Below are 19441 nucleotides of genomic sequence, written 5' to 3'. Positions count from 1 at the left end.
GCATATGCAGAGCCATTCAGATTAATCAACTTGACTTACCTTTTGCTTTTCTCACCATAATGTTTACTAATCAGGATTGGTTAGATTTTCATTTTACAATCTTTTACTCTCAGCATAGCTCTGAGTACAGATAATCTATTCAGATTTTGGAGAAAAATAATAGCTATTTCCTTCCCATTCTCATTGATACGTATTGATAAGTATTATCCTTCTTACTTTTCTCAGTGACAAATTTTTGTTTGGCAAAATGGGATTGAAATAGACCAAATTTTTCATGTGTACACTGAACATTAACATTAAGACAGATATCTAGTGTGAACAGCCACTGAAAACCACCAAAACACTGATCTAGTTACCCAAAATTATCTATGTTGATAATTTTTAAGATAGTTAAAACTGTTATGTCCACGTGGAGTAATATTTTTTATTGCTGGGGAACAGAACATAAGATATGTTATCGTTGCTTTATTTTCTAGATTCTGTTAAATCAGGGGAGTTTGAGGAGGCTAAAAGCTGTGTTACTTCACCAAAACACTGTCTTCTGTAATTTAATATATTTTTTTTAATATCAATAAATTAGGGGAAAAAAAGTTACTAGTGGAGAAATATACCAACAATTAGAAGAAAATCTGTTAGATATTATTGACTGTTTCTTTGAACAGAATAAACACGTCTGTGGAAAAATTTCACGTGAAGTTCATGTTGTGAATGACAAACTGTGATTGCGTGAATCAACGTTGCATTTTAAAAAGATTTGTGACATAGTATTTTATATTTAGATTGTTATATGTCTCATCAATTTCTGTATTATTCAAATAGCGGTAGGCTGCTAACTCAAATACTTCTGTCTTTCCCTCCAGAAACTTACATAGTGTTTCACATTTGTACAAAAGGTACCTCGATTTCACCTTCCAATATTTGGAGTAGTATTGAAGCACAGTACTTTGTTTCAGTGTACTGGTCCATAAAGTCTCACGTTGTTTTAATAAAGCTTAGTGAAGTGTCAGCTAGCATTGAGAATGATTTTGAACATTCAGGAAAATATATTAAATCTTGATCTAAAAATAGCGATAGGATGAGAGGCAATTTCCCTTTCACCAGGGAAAGTTTAGATTGGATATTTGGAAAAATTATATTTGTAAGGAATCCAAGTGCACGTGGCAACTTGATAAAGCAAACACAAAGACAGAAGACCAACACCCTCCTAGCTGTAAACTCCTTTCAGATAGTTGTAAAGAGCAGTAACATCTCCCCTGAGCCTCCTCCAGGCTGAACAGTTCCTGTTCCCTCAGCTGCTCTTCATAAAATTTGTGCTTCAAACCCTTCACAGCTTCATTGACCTTCTTTGGATGTGATCCAGCACCTGAAATATTATATTATAAAAACAATTGAATTTTTTTTTACATTTCTTAGAAGTCCAAGCTGGGAAAAAAACACAAAACACCACTAACCAAGTAAACCTGCCTCCTGACATTCCTGTTGTTTCAATTGTCTAAAGGGAGATTTTTGTCTCAATTTGTAACTTCAAAATGGGTATATTCAAGAGATAGAAAAATGTAATTACTGTCCTTAAGATAATTTATCACCAAACTACATTTGTGACATCAGTCATTATGAGGTCTAATGCATGTAACTGGCAAATGTGTTTGCATCTCATACTTTATTCTAATTGACATCCACCATATTGCCATTGACAGCTTTTCAGCCCAGATGAATGCTGTTTGCCAAGAGCTATTACTACTTTGCTGAGATAGTCATACATGGGTACATTATAGTAATGCAAAATTTTGCTATGTTTTTTACTGCTCAGGTGTCTAGGTTCACTACTTACGAATAGCAAAGCTTTGACATGCATCAGGTAGATTCTTGATGGTTTGATGATATGCCACTTTTGAAGGCTTGCACAGTACATGAAAAGAGGACTGCTGAAATAGTGAAAGATTTGTGTGCTTTGAAGCACTGAATATAGTTCATGCAAGATGAAACTTTATAAATTACATCTCTGAAGAAAAATGTTTTACTATAGAAGCTACCATTAGGCATTTTCTCTCTTGTAATAATAAGATTCAATTTTGTCTTCACTATTCTTGCAAGAGGACAATGAAATTTAATTTTATGAGTTAGTGAAGGCCATAAGAGACTGTCTAGAGACATTAAATAGTCAGCATACCTGCTGCAGTGACATCCTGTCAAGGTACAAATACTGGCCTGTCAGTCCAAGTGGACTAAATCATAATGTACTGCTGTTCCCCATACATAAAGGTACTGAGTAATAAATGTAGAATTATTGTACCTGTAGAGAGACCAGAATGTTTACCCTTAGTATCTTGGATATTATTAATTCAACCAAAAATCTTTAGAGGAAATGAAGTGTTAGTAAAACACAGTATTACTGTGTTAAAGTAGGTGCATAGTTCAGTTATGTTATAAAAAATACATCGAAGATATAAATGAATATTAAAACATAAAAAGTTAAACATTTAACTAGTTTCGTACACATCAGAACCTAAGCTATTATTGAAGTTCCTTGAACTCTAAAGACTGGCCATGGCAAAAATTTTAGGGTAAATTTTAGGGTAAGATTAGAACAAAGCCTTATTTCATAAACTATTTCATAGTTTAAAAGTGCTAGAAGATTCAGAGATGTTTTAAGTTGTTGTTTTCTGATTTTATTGTTCTTTGCAACTACCAGTAACCAAGAACTTTCCCTTTTGAAAAAAATAAAAATACTGAGTTTTGTTCAAATAACTCTTACAAATTCAATAGCTAAAGAGCTATTGAGGTTTGTAAGAGCACACGTAGGGCCTATGGGAAGAGGAGCTGAGGAAAAAAATATCCTGCAGAAATGGGAGAAGTGTGAAGTGAGTCTTCAGCTTCTCACTGAGATGATTTTGGGAATAGTGAAGGATAGGCAGGTAAAAAAGCAGCTTAACATTTTCATGTGGAAAGGGAGGTAAAAAAGGGAGTTTGAAAAAACTTGAGTTTAGGAAGAGAAGAATTTTCTTTCCCCTCAAGTTGTTTGGTACTTGTTTATTTAAGCATGAGCTTTGAGAGAAATATTGGGTAGAAACTCGAGTATATGCTGCTGGAAGATAGATAGAAAAAATTAGGAAAAAAAAAGGGAGACCAGAATGAATAGATTATTTTCTGACAGAATTTTGATAGATTTACCTTATCTAGTATGCTATTATTATGAAAGTAGTAGAATTACAGGGCTGAACTACTTTTCTTAGGATCATTCATATTATATATGCTATGGATGGGATGTAACACAGTAGAGATGGCAACAAATGTATTAGAAAAAAAAATCTACACGTTAACACAGTCTTCTTGTCAGGGTTTTTCTCACTGTTTTTATATGCCAAAGAAAGTACTACCCCAACACCTCTTTAAAGCAGTAGATTTTGTGGGGTATAAATGAACTTCTTTGCATTTGTTTTAAGCTTTATGTTATGGTTCTATGATTTTTGGTTACTGGTATTCCACATCATAACATCATGTAGTGCACTGGGAGTTAATGTGTTAAAGTGTTAATGCTCCAGTTCTAGGTACCTGTCCAGAAGAGAAGAAGAGCTACATTCCCCAGGGGGGCTTTGTGGTCAGAGAAGAGATAGATCTCCTGGCAAGGTCATCTGGTTGGGCTCTTCTCTTTGTCGCTCTCCTCTTTTGTCTCTCCTGGGTGCTGCCCGTCCCTACTATGCACATCACTTGAGTATTACTGTAAGGCCTACAACTTTCATATACTCTCTCATTATATTTGATTTATTAGCTTCAATTCTAATTATATTGTATTATAGCAAGCTATCTTGCATTTCAATATCATATTTAGTAAATCCTATTCCACATTCCATTAGTCTTTCTTATATAAATACTTCATAGAAAACAGTAGAAAATTTAGATCCTGATTATGCAATCTAGGGTGATCAATACATAGAAAATTTACTCAGTAACTTTAGCTATCAAAACTAATTATTCAGAAAATTACATATATCTATATACATATGTATTTTTTTTAGAAAAATCAGTGCAATCCTCTAACTGCATGGAAACATCATCTAGAAACAAAGAATAGTCATTGTTCAGTCTTTGATTTTGTGCAGAGATGACTGTCTCTATGAATTATGAAGCCAGAAGATATGCATGCGTTGAAAAAAAACAACACAAATTTTTACAAGATGTATAGTAACAACAATGATAGCTTAAGGATGGTGAAATTTCAAAAGCTTAGAAATGGATTGACAGCATGCTGTGGAAAAATATTCAAAGAACTGTACATATTTCTCTTTACATAATTTCCATAAGGGACCTTAAACTATCAGGCTGTTCTTTCTAAGTCCCTATAAGAGATTATGAGAATGCACAACAAACATAGTTTTTAAAGGAACAAATAAAATTCCCTCTATCTTCCTCAAAAATAATGCAGCGAGCCTGAAGGTATAGAAAGAGATAATATAATTTGAATTTACTAAACTTCAATTTTTACAATCTCAGAGAATTTATTTTAGGCAGGTTAGGAAAATGTGGTCTAAACAAGACTGGTTTAAATTTAGCATACAAGTTCTGAGAAAAAAAAAAAACATTCTCATTATTTACTCATAGAATTACAGAACCACAGAATCATAGAGGTTGGAAATGACCCCTGGTAGCTGTCAAGTCCAACCCTTGGCTGAAATAGGTTCTCTAGAGTAGGTTACACAGGAAAGTGTTCAGGTGGGTTTTGCATATGTCCAGAGGAGACTCCATAGTCTCTCTGGACAGCCTGTTCCAGTGCCCTGTCACCCTCACAGTAAAGAAAGTATTTTTCTCCTGTTCAAATTGAATGTTCCATGTTCTGGTTTGTGCCTGTCGTGGTAACTATTTTCACTCTTTTTTCAGTAGCTCTCTGTCAGGGCTGGATGGTTTTTCATTATTATTCCACATCATAACATAATGCAGTTTACTGGGAGTCAATACTGTAGTTCCATGGATTGTCAATATTTCTTGTTTCCTGGTCTCAAAAGAGAAGACTGAATTAAAATTCCCAGAAGACTTCATTTCCATTTCTTTTCATGACACCAGGCCAAAAAGTGACACTGGACAAAAAAAAATAAAGTGAAATTCCATAAGAGTCTATACTAGATTTAGGCCCATACACTGATTTCATCAATAGTTTATACAACAGAATAGACAATACTCTTGGTGCAATCAGAAGACATTGTTCAAGTTGAAAATGATTATAGTAAATTCTAGATACAGTGGAAAATAACAGACATATATAATATAATGTGAATGAGCACAAGCACTAAGTAGGAGTACTCAATTGCAAAAATATTAGATGGGGAATCACCTTTAACACTTCAGGAAGGAATATGGGGACAGTATATTTGCCATGCCATAAAGTTACATGTGTAGCCAGTTCCAGACTTTTTGCTCTTACATAAATGTTTGCCCTTCTTTCATATCAGCTGCAGTACTGCTCAAGAGGTGTTAAAATGCCTGGCAGACATCCTTTGGCAAATCTGAAAACATTTCATGCAGCTATCACCCTTCATGAATTGAGGCATAGCATATTAATTTCTACCTAACCACTTACAGGGTTGATAATCTGTAGCAGATGCACAAAGGGTACTGTCTGAAACTGCTGAGCCTATATCCACAAATCTTTAGGATCCTGATATAAACACCCAGTTGCCCAGCTTATAGATCTGTCCTTTTTTATTTTTTTTATTTTTTATTTCTTTTAAACAGAACAGCAAGAAAGAAAAAACCAAACAGAATATACATACTTTGATAGTTCATAAAATTCTTAAAAGCATAGATAGAAGACGTAACCAGGTTTGTTTAGCCTGTAAAATCAGAATTATGATATTGTTACCAAGGAGATCAGCTAAAATGGTTACTTCTGATGTAGATATGACAAGAAGTAGTGGGTTTAATTTGCAGTAAAGCTTGAATGCAAGAGATGAGATAAAGAAAAGTAAGAATGATTAACTCCAGGACAGAGTCGTTCATCTGAAATTTATTTCAGCTTTGAAACCTCAAGCTTTGTCTACATATTTTGAAAGAGATGCTGAACCAGCATTTGTCATACTGGTTTAGAACTGAAGCAAGCTCCTGCTGAACCCTGCTTCCTGTAAGAAACGCTAGGAGGTGTAAACATGCCTTCTTTATGCCTAACTCCTGTTACTTCTCAAGTCATTTTCTGTAAAATTCTGCCAACTATGTGAATAGTAACCAGAAGAAGGAATAGAAAGTGCTTCTTCTATTTCTACTGAAAGGACATGTAGGAATCATGAATAAATTCTACTGTTAAAATAAAGATGACTACTGTTGTTTTTACATGTTCCATATATCACAGTTTTTCTTCATGTTGAATGAAAATCCGATTGCACTTTTTTGGAAGGCTGTGTCATTTCACTTTGTGGTCATTATGTTTCTCTTCTTAGGCCACCAGATGGCTGGTTAGATGTAATAAAGCCAAAATTCTCTACTTGCCAGCTGTAAGATTAAAGGACTCAGGGGTCATTCGAGTGCTATATGAGGAACAAAGTTTAAACTTTTGTCTTCTGTAATAATAAGTCAATATGTATAAATAATGCTGTGAACTTCGTAATACATCATTACTCAATGCATACTTTTTGGTTACTTCTTTAATTAATTAATAAATTAATTAATATTAATTTTACTGTATGTCATGATTAAGATTATAGAATTTTCCACATATGATTGTACTTACTCTGTACTGGTTATTCCCTAGGTTTATCCCCAGAAAGGCAGAACATTCATCAAAGGATCAGAATACACTCTGGATTTTCTTCCCATGTGCAGACTACATGAAATGAAGTTTTAAATCCACTTACAACAGCACCTTTTTGTAAGTAGATTCTCTCAGTTTGTAAGTAGACTATCAGTGTGTTATTCAGTATAAAATGAAGAAAATGGCTAATTCAGTAATTGACTTAAGAAACACTGCCGTATATTTATGTGTGCACAAAATATTGAAGAAATAGAAGGATAAAAGCAGATCTTCTGACAGATCTCTCCCCACTGCCTTTTCTTAAATTCAGATGGAGAAGTGAAAATTGAGAGTCAAATACCATTAGCCAGTTTTCACAAGTGGTAACACTGCACTATATGTAGTAGCTGTATCAATGAAATCACAAGGCAACAAAAGGAAAAAGCAGAATTATGAAATTGAGTGGCTATACAGAGAACGATATTTACTTTGTCTTTATAATACTCTCTCTCCATTTTGCCAGAAATAGAATATCAACCAGTTCTAATCTCTTCCATGTTCTACATTCTTACTACTAGCTAGCACAGCTTAACAACATCAACACTAACAACTGTAGAAAACCCCTTATTATCAATCATTACTCTTAGTTATATTCATGACTGTTATATCAAGGGATAGAGAAAGAAAGATAATTCAGTGATTGTCAGAAGGACAGTCAGAGAATTTGTTGTGACTGGTAAAGTGACTATTAAGTATTTTTAAAATTGAACTTCATCACACTAGTACAAGCTGAGACACAGACCTTGCTATTATTATGAAATAAAAGGATATTTAAAAATACTTTGAATTCACAAAGCATCCAGGAATATAATTTTGAGCTTTCAGTTATTTGTAAGTAGTGTTTGAGTTGCTGTATTTAGTTTTCTGGTTTCAGAGTTATAAATCTCATGTATAAGAAAACATCATGGCAGTTTTATGATTTATTGGCTAAAAAAACATTTTTACTGGTTTATTTGCTAGAACATCATTTTTGTGTGGTTGAAATATGTAGAGGTACAAATTGATGAGAGGACAAAATAACTATGTCCTTTAGAAGTTTGACATCTTGAGATCATTAAAAAGTGGACTGGAACATTCACTACAAAGTAAGCAAAATATGGGTTGAAAAGAAAGAAGAATTCTCATTGTATTGAGCATTTGAAATGTAGAGTCAAATAGATATGTTATTTTTGCACTTTATTTTCTGCTGTATAGTATATCTGTATCTCTTGAAAAAGCTTTTGAAAATGCCTTTAGTCATTTTGTATTATTTTTTTTTCTCTTAAAGTTGATTTTTCAGAGGAATCTGGGATTTCTGTTTGCCATCTGTTGTTTAACACTCTATTCATTTTTACTATATATAATGGATAGATTTTTCATCTTGGCTTCACAATTTGAAACTAGAAAGCAATGATTAGATATGCAATCAGACAGTATAAGTATCAGTGTTAAATTGTATCTGCATTTGTTTATTTGAACTCTGTGCAAGGAGGGAGATTTAGAAATAAAAAGCAAGTTCTCTGTAGTATGGTTTGACAGCTTTTATGAAAATGAATGGTTGGATGGAGGAGAGTGACAACCTTGTAAGGTCTACATGTAATGTCTACACTGTAAGTTCAAACTATATTAGACAGTGGAGAATGCACAGGGAAGTAAAACATTTCATTTGCCACTATTATGGGAAAAGCTTTTGATATCTTAACACTTTCTTACATACTAAAAGCATTCAAACACCAGCTATATATTTATTGGAAACAAAGCATCACGCTTTGTAAAAATTGCTGCTTCTAGTGGCTCGTGTGAGTGTCTGGATAAACACTGTTTGCATACTCTTTCAGCTTAGATTGTCAAAAACTGATGACCTGGCTGAATGCTGATATTTTTTATAAATATGTGGAGATGTAGAGGGAGGAACTGAACTTCATATAATAGCTGAGTGCAGTCAAGTGAACAAAGTGTTTACCTCTTTCATTCCCAACATTCTGTTTATTGTGCTAGATATGTTTTTAATACTTTAGCATGTAACGGTTTCTAATGGCAAAGATATTTTTAGCAGTGTCCATTTGTGTATATGAAATAACTGAAATTCGCACAATAACACATAGTTCAATTTACATGAACATGTAAACTGGCTCATTTATGAGTCACTTGTGCATGACTGGTACAGTGGTATTACACATATGACAGGAAACTTACAGTAACAGATGCATAATAATATTGAAACAAATTGTCCAATACATTTATTTCTTTGACAAAAAGTGATCAATTTTAATTTGTCAAATTCTATGCTGTTCTCTATTTGTACTGAAAGTATACATATGAAAACAGTGATGACTGTGAAGTCTGGTGTTAAAATTTTATCTTTTGTCAGAGAAACAAGCGGTGAGGTTAACTGATAGTCATTGTTAAAGTACAAGGTAGGAGAAACCAAAAAAAATGCTTCACGATGAGTTTTGTCAATCTGTATAATTTTTCAGTTAAGCAGTCATAAATCAAGGAATATTGTATTTTTTGAGGCTCATTAAAGAGACATTATACATTAGAACAGTGAGGCAGTCAGCATAATGAAATGATGAATGCCTACAACTATCTGTATGTAAATGATGTGAGACAGATTTGCTGGTGCTACAGAGGAGAATAACAATCTATTTGACAGTTCCCTGTAGGTGCTACTTCTGGATACAAGTGACAGATGTTAAACGTAAACCTCTTCAGCAGCAAGCACTTATTAGCACTCAGTAGGGAAAAAATGGCAATATAGAATAAGACAAATAGCGATAATGCTATTTAAATAACTTTGTTCTTGCAAAGCTTTATTGTCAATGTGAGGTTGGTTTTCTTGTTTGTTTTCATTGACAAAGATTAGGTATGTAAGAGACTTTTGGAATGTTGGAAATTGTCAATTGAAACACTTAAGAAAATTCAGTTTCTGTGATGCGATGGAAAATGATGAAAAATTGATGGAAAATATACATTTGTCTCATGAACAAACATTAAAAAAAACAAAAAAACATTTGGTAAATATTCATCAAATTATGATTATTTTTGATATATAAGTATTTTGCTTATTTGCTGCCATTACATATTTTATTAAAATCAATTTCAATTCTTGTTTCAATTCTTTTTCCCCCTATGATACTGCAGAAGACTGTTGCCCTTCTATAATTTTCTTTCTAAAAGGACAGAAGAAGTTAATGAGTCCAAGTACAGAATGACAAATAATTTTTAGGCCATCTTATGTTTTTATCACTAGGCCGTTTGTCTCAGGCCTATCCTGAGATGCTACTCCTAGAAAGAGAAAATATTAATATGTGTGAGATTCACATGTAATAATAATAAAACTCTTGAGAGACAATAATTGAGTAGTTCAGGAGGCTATCAAAAACACTTGATTTATCTCATATCTTACTTTGTAATAGATTTGGTTTGGGATTTATATTCTTTAAATCATAAATTGAGACACAAGAATTGACAACAATTCAAATTGTCAAAGCTTACTTTAAAGCTATTTATTTATTTATTTATTTATTTAAAGTAGCTGGTCCATAATGATTTTTTTTTTTTTTTTTTTTTTTTTCCCATCTGCCAGCCAAACCACTGCTGGAAAGGGTAGAGATTGAGCAGCTAAAAGCAATGTTATGTCTACATGGTTAATTTTCATACTGCCTCATGTCTTTTAGTATTCTAAAATCTTAGACACTATTTGTGCTTTCTCTTTGTTATATTCTGTCAACTGTTAAGGCTACCTTGTGTTGCTTGCACTAAATCTCTTAGGAGCTTTGAATTTCACTGCACCACTGGAGTTTGTAATCTCCTTTCATGGTGTTAAATTATCAGCCACATATGCACTGTGTCTGACTTACTGGACGTATTTATTGTTCCCCTGCCTATTGTGCTTACTAATTTGTTTCTTTATTGCATTGCCTAGAGTTAGGGAATATTCACCCAGTTCTTTGAATTTTTAAAAGAATAGCTAAAGTTTGCTCTTCTGTACTTTTTGCCATAATTTATCACCATTCCAGTTCAAATGTACTACCAGTTTAGCAACCTATTTTATCAAGAGGTTACTCTTCCGTAATTCCTGATTAATGTTCAAATAGAACAGCAGCAGGTTCAAGAATCTAGAATGTGAATAAAACATCAGTGGTGGAAGGAGAGTAAAGAGAAATTTAGGTCAGTATTTAAGCAGTATTCTACAATCGTATCTCCCTTTTCACACAGTTGAACTTAGATTGGATGTAAGAACAGGTTCATAAGTCCAGGAGATATATTTGTATTCTGTTAACCAAGCCTCCTAAATGAAGACAAGGCTTAAAACTATTGCACAATTTTATCTCCTTCTCTCTGCAGCACAATAGAATTGCAAACAAGAGGGAAGTAGTTAGAGAGGAATGAACAGTTCTTTTGCTTCATCTTCTGTTCTCAGATGTTCTGAAGTCCCTCTTACATCTGGATGCCACAAGCTTTTTAAAAACCGCCTTGCATATCTGGTTGACCTGAAATGTTTTGAAGAAAGTGAAAACACCTAAAGCTGTGTTGAAACTAAAAACAAAGGGGAAGAAGGAAGAAGAAAGCATTGTCTTTACTATATGTGCAAATAGAAAACAATTATCCTGGTGATATTAGAGTGTTCACAAAGGTTAATGAATAGTCTAGTATTTGTGAACTGGGAAGAGTTTCAAAGAGTTGCACTTCCCAAAGAAAAAAGGTGTTATGGAGATGAATTCTTTGGCCTAGAATAGCAGATACTGGAAAAGTATTTTCCTTTTCTATTTTATATTTTTGTTATAACAAAACAGAGCACCTTATGGTGCTGTATCATCACAGTCAGTACTCAGTAGACTTATTTTAATTTCTTCTAAGCTCATTGCAATTTTGCAAATTACAATACCGGATTAAAGTTGGGTTTTAGAGCAGTTAAGTAAGTTCATGAAGAAGTAATTCTACCTCTTCACAGAATTCAAATGGGGAAAAAAAAAAAAAAAAAAAAAGGCAAAAGGAGGATCTGCTTTGTCACCAGATTCTATTTGTCATAATTCTACCATGATTTCAGGAAGATCATTTGCAGTTTCCTTGCAGATGGAAAAAAAAAGGGGGGGTTGTGCTATATGTTAAAAAAATAGTAATAATATCTTCGTCGTATTCTATACAAAATTCTAAAAATATATCTCTATTGGATATTTGTATTCTGCACAATGGGAGAACCAGTCGAGCTTTTTCCCTTCAACCACTTAGAGCTTCCATGATGCAAAGCACAGTTACTGAGATGACTGCATCAGAAATTAAATTGAGTCTGTTCTTTGGAGGTCATTTCTATAACATGATCCTGTATGTTCCAATACAATACTCCAAAAAAATCACTGAAAAAGAGACTTTTACTTGTGTCCTTACTTGTATGATTATAAATTATGATCCATACAAAGAATAGAATTAGAAATCAGAATTTGCTTCAGTCTTATTTCAGATTTTTTTTTTTTCCAATGTGCATTTTTAAAGCACAAAGACCATCTTAAAAAGAAAATAAAAAAGATAACTATATAAAAATTTCTGAAGTGGAATAAATCTGCGTTCAGGTAGTGCATTTAATTGTGTAGCTAGTAGGCACTGAGCCACTCCTCCCAGAAAAAAGATAAAATTTATATTGCATAATTATTCTATGATATTGTCAGAACAGACAATAGGTAATATAAGAGACTGAGGTAGAATGATGTGTGTCTTCTTTAGGATTACAAGTTGCTGGGAAGAAAAGGGGGAGTTAGAAATTTCATGTTTTTTATACTTAATTCATTACAACTTTAGCAGAATTGTCAGATTACAAGGTGTTGTTGTTTTCATTTTGAAATAAGCAATACAGTTCATATTTCAGTTTTAAATACAACTAAGTGCATACATTACTGTCTCACTCCAATTTGTAGGAGGGAGGCAAGGTTCTTTGATATGTGTATACCGGCATGAGATTAAGAAGCAACAGTTCAAATGTTGGTCCAACCAGTTTATTAAAGTCCTAGCCGTTTTTAGGGAGATGGGGAAGCGAAGCTAGGCGATAGAAAAAATAGGAAATATAAACAAGGAGTCTCTGCAGAGAGCAGAAGAGATAGTCACCACCGTGGGTCCAGCGAGGTACACAGTAGGTCTGTTGGTCTCGGGAACTCATCTGATCACCGCTGGGGATGGGAGACAGCCAGGGAGCTCCGCAGCAAGCCGGTCTCGGGGGTTCTTCTGATGAGGTTATCCCCTCAGGGAATTCTCCGTCAAAGGTGTCTTTGGGAGTTTGTCTCCAAAGTCCCCAGTTTATCAAGGGCCTTTTATCCCCCATTTCGGTGGGGTTCTTCGAAGTTTGAGGATTAAGCTCAGCATTTTTTTAGAGAAATACCGAACTTCCGAATAAACAGGCAAACACTCTTTGAAAGATGATTTAAAACCAGCTTTTGTGGCATTCCTGGCCCACAGATGAGCCAGCAAGGAGGGGGTTATCTGTTGCCAGACACAAGCATTATTGCCTTCTGCAGTGGTCAGCTCCTTCGAGCAGCACCCATGAAGAAGACTGCTCGTTCTGCTTATCTTTGCAATCATAAGCAGAAACACTATGGCACAATGATACCCACAATCCGCCCTCCAGGATACTTAACAGTTGTCAGTCAGTCAGAGTCATCATCAGAAAGGCCTCAAGAAGCAAGCTTTGAGACAATAAAAGAAAAACAGTTCAGTCCTTTACAATTACATTTTATTTATATTTTATAAGACTAAATTTACAAGATGCTTTAATGCGTATAAGTTACCCTCTTATTCTAAGCATACACTTTATAAACTCACATATCATTATATATGGTATAGACCATATATTGTGCCTAAAAAGACACTCTATATACATGTCTATATATACTGACTAAACATACACAATATAAATAAATACTTAAGAATTTTTATTTGTATGAAAACAGTTAACCACAGTTTAATAATTTACATTGTAATGTAATTGCCTGTGGTACTTTGAAAAAATTCCTTTGAAATAATTTACTGAACTTCCTTGTCTCATCAGAAAGTCTACTTAAATATAAATATTTCATTGCCTCATTACCTCTACTTAGTGTAAATAATAAATTAAGTACAAGAACATCTATGTAAACAATTGAGAAATAATTTCTTTCAAATTTTTTAAGTAAAATAATCAAAGAAATGTCATACTTAAGAAAGTTAAAATGGCAATGTCTGTACATGCTAGGTTGAGAGTTTTATTGTGCTGTCATTACTTTTAAAATCAACTCATTGCTTCGTTTTACTAGAATATCTAAGAATATCTTTCAAAGCTTAACATTAGCCATCATTGGCTTTCTTCTTTTTCATTTGTTTTTGATTTAAAGGTGACTGCAGATACTTGGAAGTCTGATTTTATTCCTCTAACTTGTGACATCATCAATTCCAAAAAAATTTAAATAAATGTTGAAATGTCTTGAATGTTGTTTATTTTTCACTTAAAAATCCCTTTGCATATTACAGTATGGAAGTGCTGTAGGACTCATCTAACTATTTCAGCTTTATTTATTTATTTTCTTAAGATCTACATACCTTGTTTATACAGTCTTCAGTGATGGTAGTATGAACTGAGTTCTGCTGTGTGAGTGTTCCAGGAGAGAACATAATTAATATGTTAAAAAAAAGTTATTGGATAACATAATTATTTGGTTATTTGCATTAAATATTGCTTGGATCCACAACTACAAATCTACTGTTGTGCCAAAGTATGGAAAATATAGATATGGAAGTAAGTGATAACATTATTTTAAGACTTTTAGAGATGTCAGGATATATAAATTTATATATAATTAGTAGTCTCAAATCATCTTGAGATATGGCAGAATTTTTGCCAGAATGTCATTCTGGAAGTGAAGATAGAAAAAAGCTGATTTATGACCAACACTGAAAATACTGTGAGTGAGCAATAAGACTGCCATGTATTCTAAGTTTCTTCCTCCACCTTAGTAAAATGTTTACATTCAAAATGGAAGCTGGATTATAGAGAGGATGGGAAGTAAATTTGGTACTAAATATAGGAATGCAGAATAAAAGAACAAGCAATGGAAAAATGTGATGATGGACACCACTGAGTAGGGTGGTGTATAAAAGAATACTTGAAAGAAAGAAAGATAATTAGAGGGTTTTTGTTTTTTTTTTTCATCTTAACTTTTGAGACTTCCATAACCTGAGGCAAACTGTTTGATACTGAAAAGCAGAAGCAATTATCTATTTTACTGAAATGATTTCCACCTGAAGGAGATGGAAATTAGAAAATGGAAAGATGAAAAATCTGACTTAGAATACTGCATTATAGAGTATGTGTTTACAGGCTAGTATATCCAAATGATGCATCATTTTGTAGAGTTGCACAAATAACATAATTAAACATATAGATGTATATATTTCTGTGTCCATTTATATGTATTTCTGTATAAATTTATTTCTGTAGATGGGTATATCAGGTATTGTACACATCACTGAAAACTGAGTTCCATCACCTGAAATTTCTCTGCCAAAATTTTTATAAAGTTTTCCTCAATAACAATGCAGTTTGACATTACATTAGAGCAGTAAACCTGTAATAACCCCTCTGCAGCATAAGTGCATAGCTTAGAATAGTTCACCGTTTTTCCCCTTTTATCTACTGCACAAGGTAAAGCTATGTTGAAGAAAAATGTAGGTTTTTTTTTTTATTATTATTATTATAAATTGAGTTGGGAGGGTGGAAGTATGAAAGAATAAGAAAAAAAATAGCTTAGATTAAAATGAAAAATATAGCATTTAAGTTCTGAAAAGAATAAAATTAGCCCTTTTGTAGTCAAATAAGTTATATTTTACTCATTACAACTGATATGGTTTGCACAGATTCTTCTAAGAATTGCAGTTTTAGCTTTTCAAGATTCTGGAGTAGTTGATTTACCTGATATCCCTGATAGCCAGTTTCTATTTTAGTAGACTTATTACTATAGCTAGTAGCTGAAGAGAGCAGGCTTTCCTTTTCTGTCTGGGCAAATTTGAGTCTGCATTTTCCTCAAGAGTGATGATGAGACTGCACATTTTTCTGGGCAGATGAAAGTTGTAATAGTTTTCCTAAATCCTGTATTTTCCTATTGTTTTGGGAGACATATTAGAAACCACAATTATGTATTAATACCAACATTAGTGTCTGTGTAATATATATCACCAGTTTTAATATCTATCTAATTTTCAAAGTGACCTGGGAATGAAAAGGCTTTGACTTAACTTTCTTGGGATTACCACTGCCTTAAATGAAAGACTCATTTCTGACTCTCTCTGGATTGACTCCTGCTGGGGATGTAAGAATTTATGGATTGTTCTCCCTCTGCTCTGAAGAGCAAAACAAAACAGAATGAAGAACCCAATCAGCATCATAAGTAACTGGGAAAGAAAAGACTGAAAGAACGTAATTTCTTTCAGTCTTGTGAACTCTGCATCATCATTTCAGGTTCTTGAAAACTGACTCACCTGTTTACTGATGGCCTTCCAGGGGTGACAATAATCTTAGATGAAATTTCTTTTCATGAAGCTATCTATCATTGTCAGGTCACTGTGTCATATTTTTAATGATGAACTGATAATATGTAAGACCTGCTGATGAGAAAGACATAAATGAAAATTTCTAGATATGACAGAAGTTCATCTGTCCTTCCTTACAGACAGGTTTTAATCATTAGTACTTGCTCCGTTTCTCAAGTTCATATGTAGATCTTGCTTTCTTAAAAATTCTCTTCCTGCTCCTAAATATATTTGCTTATAGGAAAACTAGTAGAAAAAAGAAATCCTAATCCCTGCTTCATGGTCATATCCTGGACTTAATGGCTTGTACAGCTATCTGTCAAAAATTGCTACATTCAACAGTCTACTGTATAAAGATTATAATGAAGATTTCAGTATAATAGTAGTGTATGACAGCTCTGATGATGTCTGTCACCTGGATTCCAGCAAAGAATTCATACCATTAAATTCTGGAAGAGGAGTGAAAAGGCAGTTAATATGACTAACATATTTTTGTGACCCATTTTAAGAGCAAATTTACTTTTTACCTGAGTTGGATACATACTTTATATTATATTCTTAAGTGCGCTTAAGAAGTTGAAGTTTTATCCAAATTATTTTATTTTCCATTTGTGAATACTGTATGCAACTTAAACAAGAAATGCATCATCCACTCACTACAAATGACAATATTTAAATTAACAAATTGTTTATAATAATTTTCAGTGAAAGAGCAGAAGTCTACTCTTGAATGTACACACAAAACATGATTAAATGCATTCTAAAAATTAAAGTGGCATTTTAATCTAATGTCAGGAGTGGAGTATCTCAGTTCTATACATTAGTCTTGAGAAAATAGTGAGCAAATGAGACTGAATAAGAACAAAAGTTCAAACTCAGTGCTAACCAGCAACTCTTCATGCTTTCCCTTCATTGTTCCACTTAGTCATTGCTCTTGGTGAAGTCTCCACCAAGACAAAGTTTTCCAATTATTTTTTTCTTTAAATTAGATTTTGTGAATTTGATTCTCATTTCTTCAGAATATTTCTCCAGTGCACTCAGAATGGAAGTTTCTGTCTTCCTTCTCTTTCTCTCTCTGATTTGCAATTAAGGAATTGCATAGTTAGTGTATATAATATGGTCAGTTTTTATTGCCTGTGGATTTTAGTTTAAAATTCAGAGTATCTTTAGTTCAAAATTTAGTTCTTCAAACTTCTTCCTTTTCTTTTTTCTCCTGTTCCTTGATTTTATGATATTAGTATTATTTTTAAGACTTTATTTTCTTATATATTAAAATTATTAAAATGTCTTTAAATTTCACCTATTTCGAATAATAACAGAAAACTTTAAATGAAAACAGAATACAGAAATAAGCATCACATTTATTTAAATAAAAAAACAGACTAAGTGATTGGCACTGTAAAACTCTTGGACCAATGCTGACATACAGGAATGTAATACATAACTTACTTTTCTGCCTGGCAATTGTCAAGGCAGGAGAATGGACCAAATTAATTTACTCAGATTCCCCTAGGCCTATTTTCTGTGGTTCATTTTCATGTTCTTTTCAAGGGAGAATATAACATTATGTTTTAGATTTCGGCAACTAAGTGGGACTTTCTGAGAATAAAATTGAATTAATTTAATATAAGTAGATCAGGTATTTGCCTTTCATTAAGGAATAAATACTTTGCTATTTGAAATGCTGTAGCTAAATTTGTTTTGTACAGTATGTATCTATACACATACTATATTAACGAACTTAAAGTAACTAGTATTGGGAACGGGTTAATATTTATTTTTTTTCCTAATAAGTTGTTTGGAAGTGTCAGTGAAATAAAGAGTATTAGAGAGTTTGTAAGTGACAAACTGGTGGTAAGATGGTATTGGCAGCAGTTGTTTTGATGGTTTATCAGTTATACACAAACAACAAATGCCTTTGTGTCCAGTTGCAGACTGGTAATAAGTGGTGTCCCCAGGGGTCTGTCTTGTGTCCAGTACTCTGTAGCATCTTTATCAGTGACACAGATGGCACCAAGCTGAGTGCAGGAGTTGACACAGCAGAAGGAAGGGGTAGCATCCAGAGGAACCTTGATAGAGTGAAAAGGCAGGCCCATGTGAACCTATTGATGTTCACCAAAGCAAAGTGCAAGATTTTGCACTTGGGTCGAGGAAATCCCATATCTATATACAAAATGTGAGAACTTCTTGAGAGTAGCCCTGCTGAAAATGTCTTGGGAATTGTGGTTGATGAAAAACTTAACATGAGCCAGCCGTGTGTACTTGCAGCCCAAAAGGTCAGTGGTATCCTGGGATCCATCAGAAGAGGGCTTATGGTGCTCCATCTGGAATACTGCATTCCTCAACAAAGGAAAGGTGTGGAGCTTTAGAAGAGGGTCCAGAGATGGTCCATGAAGGTGATTGAAGGGCTAGAGCACTACTCCTGTGAAGGCTGAAAGAAGTCTGCTTGTTCAGCCTGTAAAAGAAAAGTCTGTGGAGAGACCACATTGTATCCTCCAAGTATTTAAAGGGAATTTATAAACATGAGGAAAATCACCTTTTTACGTAGGTATGTTAGTGATAGGACTAGGGTGAATGGTTTTAAGTTAAAGAAGAGAGATTTAGATTGGATGTCAAGTTTTTTACTGAGTGAGTGGTGAGGTGCTGAAATAGGTTGCCCAGAGAAGCTGTCTGTGCTTGGTACCTGGAAGTGTTCAAAGCCAGGTTGGGTAGGGCCTTGGACAATCTGATCTAGCACTTGATCTGGCATCTGGCAACCCTGCCTGTTGGAGGGAGGTTGGAGTTTGATAATCCTTGAGGTCCCTTTCAGCCAAAGCTATTCTATGATTCTGGGAACAGTTAGAAATCTGAAGATTTCAATCACTTCTTTCCATTCGAGGATAAATTGTTTCTTATAATAGCAATTATCATATATTCATTTGCCATCAGTCATTAATAATCGAGTAGCATGTATGTATAAGATTTGAAATTGGGAAGTTAGGAAGGCTGTATGTAATTCTAATGTACACAGGATCTTTTCATATCCATTTAATATATTTGAGATATTTGCTTTTTTATCCCCCCATGTTTTGGCAAAATAAACGAAGCACAACCACATTCAGAACTACTCTATACGCAGAAATACAGGGTATAGCT

The 19441-nt window shown here is 33.7% G+C and overlaps 1 long non-coding RNA gene across 1 annotated transcript in view; it reads left to right on the top strand.

The window, feature by feature from the left end:
- LOC146761055 (uncharacterized) overlaps positions 1–19441 on the top strand; it is a 370373-nt gene that overhangs the window by 42943 nt on the left and 307989 nt on the right. Inside the window, exon 2 of the long non-coding RNA XR_014945321.1 lies at positions 6737–6853. This is a non-coding gene — a long non-coding RNA (uncharacterized LOC146761055). The remainder of the gene's footprint in view (positions 1–6736; positions 6854–19441) is intronic.

Source organism: Coturnix japonica, chromosome 4 (assembly GCF_054131305.1).
Source record: "Coturnix japonica strain WE chromosome 4, WE-NBRP24, whole genome shotgun sequence".
Classification (NCBI taxonomy): domain Eukaryota; kingdom Metazoa; phylum Chordata; class Aves; order Galliformes; family Phasianidae; genus Coturnix; species Coturnix japonica.
The sequence above is the reverse complement of the archived record's forward strand: the minus strand, read 5'-3'. Positions and strand labels throughout refer to the sequence as shown.